General features: G+C 35.4%; 1 long non-coding RNA gene across 2 annotated transcripts in view; it reads right to left on the bottom strand.

Annotated features, from left to right (window-relative positions):
- The window catches only part of LOC109028085 (uncharacterized), a 112,857-nt gene extending 109,076 nt beyond the window's left edge, over positions 1 to 3,781 (bottom strand). Inside the window, exons 1-2 of one of the 2 annotated variants that reach the window (XR_008668052.2) lie at positions 3,559 to 3,781; positions 461 to 567 (exon numbers count right to left, since the gene is read on the bottom strand). This is a non-coding gene — a long non-coding RNA (uncharacterized lncRNA). The remainder of the gene's footprint in view (positions 1 to 460; positions 568 to 3,558) is intronic. The other variant, XR_002007161.4, reaches the window with a different exon arrangement.
- Positions 3,782 to 7,261: the final 3,480 nt, after the last annotated feature.

Raw genomic sequence — 7,261 nt, forward strand, 5'->3', positions numbered from 1 at the left:
CATTAAATTTTAAAATGATAATACAAAGCTGAATACCAGATATTAGATTATATCAGAATTTTAAAATTTGTGGCTTTTTTTTTTACAAACCAGCATTCATAATTTTAAACATAATTATTATTGAGACAAATTCAATTGTTAAGTATTTAATACCATTCAGGTCATGAGGCTTTCAAAATGTTTCTGCTTAGTAATTCTTCACATAGGTAATGTTAAATCATATCAGATGTGGGCTTTAGAAGCCTCGATATGAGTCCTAAGTAACAAAGTAAAACCTAACTTAGTACTTAAACAATTTGAAAACTTAAATTAGGAATTTGCCTTTGTAACAAATAGTATGTAACAAATAGTAAAGTATCAGCCAATCACAGCAGCCTAGCTTCAGTCAATCAACTGTTCAAATCATGTTCATACAAGGCAAAGGCTGAGCTGTAACCAATCAGCTATCTCTGAATCTCACCTCCAGTTTCTGCACCTCATTTCCATTTTCTGTCCATAAAACATTTCACACCACACGGCAGCCTGGGAGTTCCTCAGAACTGTTTTGGTTCTAACGGCTGCCCGATTCTGGAATTGCAAGTAAAAGCCAACTGAGATCTTTAAATGAAATGTGTTGAAATTTTGTCTTTTAATAATAAGAATATATTAACAATGGCAGAATGTTAACTTTGCAACTCAAAATTTCATTAGTAGGAAAAACCACAAAATTGGGCATAACATTTAAATCATATTTGATCCACACATAATCCAGAATATGGGAAATGCAAATAAAAATGTGTTAGAGAAAAATGAGGTATGCAAATAATACTTTGTTTTCTTTAATCAAATTTGAAAGCAACAGACTTTGACAGAATGACTTAGAAGACACTTTCCTAAAGTGTGTTAATGAAGGGGAAGGTTTTAACAAAAACCTTGTTAAAATGACTACCCATAGAGATGAATGCCACTTTCAGGAAGTAATGATATTCTTAAATCAGTATACACAAATTATGAATCCTGCTACAAAATTATTTCTGTTCCAGTAAAAAATATTTACTAAAAAACTTTTTCATCACTCATTTCACTATGAATAGGAAGGTTAGTGATGTTATTAAATGTATCAATTGAAAGTGAGTATCTATTTAATACTGCAAATATCTCATGTTCCCCTTTCCACTGCAGGAAGAATCTAGCAATTCATAATCTTGAAAAAATATTCTTCTTGCAGTTTTTGAATGTCTAACTTTTGAAAGTTAGTGAATGAAATCATTAATTAAAATCTATAGTTATTAATTTTAGCTATTATTCCAAAACTTCAACTTCACCAACCCAATATTTATTTTAGCAAGACATTTAACATTCAGTTATTCAGTACACTACTATAAGATGACCTGAATGTTAATTCCAAATGAAATAAAATAATGCAAAACCCTGAAATGGTCTTGGAAAAATACATAGGCAAAGCTCTTATTATACAGATGAGGAAACTAAGTCCAAAATCAAATACTAAATGGCTGAGCTGATGCCATCATTCAGTTCTTTAATATTTCTGTCCTGCCATTTTAACATTAGGTCACATTCATCCTTACAATCAGAAAATTATTTGAAAAATTCTTATAAATATTTTTTCCATTGAACCATAAACCATACATATCAGAAATACCATTTTAATTCTGAGATGCACAGTCCTAGTCCCCTAAAGTTTGCTCATTAGAAGAAAGAAACCACATTCAGGAATAGTGAGGCCAAAAAAACGGTATGGACACAAGTCATTTGCGCAATTTTCTTTCCCTAAACATGAGAGTCATGTTCTTAAAGATTTGGGTGAAAATTAATGAATCAGTAATATAAAAATAGTAGTAAAGAAACTGATTATATTTTTAAAATGTTAGACAAACTATAAACTCTAGTTGATTAAGAACCACAATTTAGAAGTCACTGCTCCCTAAAAGTCATGGCAATGAAATAGAGGGAAAAATAAATGAAACTTTACCCAAGCAAGAAAAATGTCCTTTGTTTTTTAAGCCACTGTAATTTGTAGCTTTTCTGTTAGTTTAGTTTGGCTGCTCCTACCCTGAATGAAACAGTGGCTTAAGTCTCTTTGAAGAGAGTGAAGATTCAAGAATACACAGCAAATTTGAGAAATTATTCATTTAGAGTATTTCCCAGGGGATTGGACAAAAACCCCTCTCCCATTGCACAGAAAAAATATCTTAGGAGACAGAGAAAAGGCTGCAGAGTATCTAAGACTAGCTCCCTGCCTTCATCACCCAGTATTCCCATAGATTACAAACAGATAATCCATGAAAGTAAATTCAGTTCTCAGACTGTATATTAAGTAAAGAAAACAAACAGTATGGTGAGAAGAGAGTCAAGAGGCCACCTACAATATATCCCACCTAACTTGGCATCTTAGGGACACACAAGCATGAGCAAAAAGAAAAGACAATGCTATGGCAACTATAAAATCCTCCTAGATTAGGGAAGGACGGAAGGAAGGAAGGAAGGAAGGAAGGAAGGAAGGAAGGAAGGAAGGAAGGAAGGAAGGAAGGAAATTTATAAAAAACATACAGATTTAGCAAATTAAAATATAAAAATAGAGACACCCAGCTCAATTTGAACTTCATATAAGCAACAAATAAATTTTAGCATATACATGTCCTAAATATTCCATGAGACATCTTTATACTAAAAAGAAATATTCACTGTTTGGCAAAATTATCACAAGAAACATAAAACTACTACTCAACCCTACTTGAAACTACCCTACTCACAAACTCATGAACCAACCTACTCAAAACTGCTCATTCTAATATAATGTAATATAATAGAGGAATGTAAGTTCACTAAAACAAAATTCAAAGACAAAATAATACAATAACAGAATTAGATGATAAAGGAGAGTACTGATATAAGGGGGAAAAAACTCAAAACAATAGCCTTATGAAACTAATACATAAATTAGAAAAAGAATGGATGCAATTGAAAATTAAGTTACTGATACAGAGAAATGGGGATTAAGATAATTATAGTGAAGGAAGATGAACAGATAAAGAGATAAAAGCAATTAAAGTGAATACTTTAACCAAAAAAATCCAACATAATGTTAACAGATATTCCTTAAGTAGAGAATTTAACAAATGAAAAGAAATATTTCTAAGATCTAATCCAAGAAATTTCCTGAAAAACAGCTAAGTAAATCTTTAGGTTGAAGGAGCACTCTTTCTAGAAAATGTGGTACAAAACAAACCCTCAATTTCTAGACCTATCTAAGTTAAGCTATTATGTGTTAAGGGTAACTCATTTTTAGGCATCTTGGCACTAAAAAGCCAATCGCCTATACGGTAGAAACATTTTTTACTTCAGATTTGTTTTCGGTAAAGTTGACTGCAAGAATAAAATGGAAAATTCTCCACAAATTCAAGGAAAGAAAATGTGAAGGGAGGGTATTATATGCGCCCAAGGTATGATGAAAGAAAAAAAGTAACAAGTAAATATTGTCAAGTAGGAAAATAATTCATAGAAAAAGACCCATGTAAGCCCTTCTTGGGGGAAAAAATAAGCAAAAAACTACTTTACCACAAAATCCAGCCAAAGAGATGAATTCAGCTAAAAACTCAAGAATGGAAAGTAGCCCAGAGACTGAAGAGTTGTGAGCACTGAATCCATTTGATTTTATTACCGGTAGTAGACAACTGGGAAATGTGGTTACCATAGAGATTGCACAGGCGCCTGTAATCGCGACTACTCCGGGGTCTGAGGCAGGAAAATGGCGTGAACCTGGTAGGCGGAGCTTGCAGCGAGCCGCGATCGTGCCGCTGCACTCCAGCCTGGGCGACAGAGCGAGGCTCCGTCTCAAAAAAAAAAAAAGAAAAAAAGAAAAAAAGATTGTATATGCTCTAAACTTGGTAAATGTAAACATAACTGATAAAACTAATAGAAAGGAAGCAGGGAAAGAGGACCTGAGACCTGTGGCAATATCTTCACTTTTTTTTTTTTTTTTTTTTTTTTTTTAGACGGAGTCTCGCTGTCTCGGTCAGGCTGTAATGCAGCGGCGGGATCTCGGCTCACTGCAAGCTCCGCCTCCCGGGTTCATGCCATTCTCCTGCCTCAGCCCCAAGTAGCTGGGACTACAGGCGCCCGCCACCATGCCCGGCTAATTTTTTGTATTTTTTACTAGAGACGGGATTTCACCTTGTTAGCCAGGATGGTCTGGATCTGCTGACCTCGTGATCCGCCCGCCTCGGCCTTCCAGAATGCGGGGATTACAGGCGTGAGCCACTGTGCCTTCACTTTTATGACAGGGAGTCAATTGAGCTTGATAGGTTTAAATAAAAATAAAAAAAAAAATCGACTTCCATGTTTTTCAAGTTAACTTTGGATCTTTTAGAAAAAGATACGTCTTAAGGTGAAAATAAAACATTTATTTGAGGTCAATAGTTCCTCTAAAAGCAAAATTTCAGTTTTATCCTTCTGTTAAATTAAAATATCAATTATACTATGATCTTACTGTCTGCCTACATCGATGCATGTCTATATATCCATCTATCCATCAGTTCATCCATCTTGCCATTATTTGATCCAGAAATGTACAAAGAAATATATCATAGAATTTTATGTATCTAATGGTAATTGTGAGTCTTTCTCTGTGGTTTGAGACTTTTTTTTTCTTACTAGTTTGATGCATTGTTTTAATTGTTTTTAGCAAAACAACATAATGAGTTTTGCAAAAGAAAAAATGTAGACAAGCAAAAATGACCAGATGGTAAGTCAGATTAATTCTGAAAAATAGGAATGTAGATTAATTACATTTTAACCTATATATTTCAGCACTTTTAATATTTACAAAGTAAGATGCTCCCTTGATCTCACCAGAGAAATATAAAATGAAAAGTGACAGATCTGTCTCCTCCAACATCCCACTCCCATTCTTCAGAAGTAACCACTGTTAATTGTGTACTCTTCCTTCTAGAAATTTTATTTGTATGTATTAACATATACGTAGACATAGATACAGATATATCTTTTTTATATAATCAGGATCAAACAATTCTCAAATTCTTTCTAAACAGGTTAAAAAAAAAAGTATATAAACTGAATTAATTTGCTTATTGTTCTTTATTTTCTCTATACTTTTGGGATCCTTTTCACTCACAGGTTCAATGAAATGGTGGAAAGTTCCTTTTGATCTGTAGGAGATAATACATAATTAAAGAATATTTTACTTCTTATTCTTTTGTGACTGGCTTTCCATTCAGATTTTCAGTTCTTTCTTGATTTCATGTTTCTGAATTTTTGATTCCAGCTTTCTGGCTCCCACAGGAGTCTCAGAGATGCCAATTTACTATGGTGCTTGATAAAGGTGAAAAATCAAGCTTGAGGTAATTTTTATTTAATGAATCTCCATTGGCTCCCAAGGCTATTTCCCAGCCATCTTCCAAAATACACATAGTGTTATGTTACATTAGTTCCACTCACGATAACTCCATGCCAGAGCACATTAGAACACAGCCAAACACTGTAGCCTTGCTTCCTTCCTCTGCCCTTCCGCTCCCCTTTGCATGCTACGTGGTTTCCCACTCTGTCCACCACTCAAAACTTAGAACTGTAGTTCCAAGGCTTGGGCTCATTTTCGTCTGTTTTCTTGAAGTCAAAGGCTCACTTCGCAACTTTCCACTCACTTCCCTTTAATACAGCAGTGATGCTCTTACAGTTTTGCAGAGGAACAAAGTATAAGGCTCTAATTCTCCCGATTCAAGACATGTATGTAATGGAAGTTTTCAACTGGAATCAAATTACTGTATTAGGCAGGATCACAGAATGTAACAGGAACTGCCTGAGAAACTGCTTGGAAACCTCAGTTTAGGCAGGGCAATGAAGTCCAGGATTGCTCCCAAAAAGGACCTGAAAGACCCATTGATAAGAGGCAGCAGCCAGTGTAACCTCTTGGCCGCATAATGTTAAGTGCTCTCTTCTGCCTCCTGCTAGGAGTTACTTTTCTATGTTTGGGATCCAAACTAACCCAGCGGTATTCCAATGCAAGCAGGGTAACAGGTGAATGTCAAATCAGTGCTGGCTGCAAGGTCACTCCCTCACAGCTCATGTTCTTTTAGGGAGAGGTTACTGCAAATCTGCAGCTACGCTCTTCTGCCAGTCCCTATTTGATCGTAATTAAATGAAGCTTGAGAATCCTGCCTCAAGCCTTTTCTTTCTTCCAGAGAAGGCTGAGGGCTGGTTTCTCCACTGCCAGGCATTCTCTCTCCTGGTGTTTTTGAAATCTCAGGACCAATGGGCGTCTGCCTGGGACAAGGCACCGCTTCCCTCTCCTTAACCTTTCCCCTCACAATCTGGAAGGACTGGAGCTGCTTCTGATTTTCAGTCCCAGCAGCTGGCCACCAGTGGGTTCACCTCAGCCATTAAAATACCAAGTTGAGTTTCTGCAGAAAACCTGGTGACGCTTTGGCCTGCAGCTGCAAGTGGAACAGATGAACTGCTAGCCCAATGCAGAGTCGTCCATCATACTTACTTGCAGCTGTTCCCAAGTTCATTCACTTCCTTTCCTGCACATTCCAGGATTTTTCTTTGCGGCACTATAAATCAAGTTTCATTCCACTTTTGTGGAATTTTCACTTTTTGTATTTTAAAGGAAAACTTGGAAACTCAATGTCTTATAACATCCTTCTACTCTTGGCCATTTCTTGAACTGCGTGGCCAGGAAATCAGAACGGTGTGATTCAGAAGGAATTTGAAGGGAAATGTAAGGTAATGTGTGTAAAATTACATTACATAGCTAAAATCAGTTAAATGTTCCAAATGCAAGCTCTAATGATTCCCTGAGATGGGGTGCAGGTAAATATCCAAATCACCTGATATACATGATTATGAATTAATTTCCAACACTGAATATATGCACATAAATATATTGCATATGCATCCGTCTCAGTAGAGTAAAAAATCAGATGATTTATTTTATGGTACAAATATATGATAATCCAAAAGGTTGTACTGAAACAAATTTTGAAATCTATGCTCCCGTGCACATTAAACTGTGAGTCTGTTAAATCTCCTTATTGTTGAGTTATAGAGATAATAGCATTTAGCACAGACTCTGTGGTTCAATGATTAAGTGAATTAAAACAAAATGTTCAAATATTGAGGTATTGTGGACTCATTCATTTCATACATGAAATGATTGTACCAGGTACAGTGAAAAAAATATATACAATTATGAGGTCTTGAGCTACAATTATTTTTTATCTAAGGACTAACATTAAACAGGTCC

This window comes from Gorilla gorilla, chromosome 7 (genome assembly GCF_029281585.2).
Source record: "Gorilla gorilla gorilla isolate KB3781 chromosome 7, NHGRI_mGorGor1-v2.1_pri, whole genome shotgun sequence".
Taxonomy (NCBI): Eukaryota; Metazoa; Chordata; class Mammalia; order Primates; family Hominidae; genus Gorilla; species Gorilla gorilla.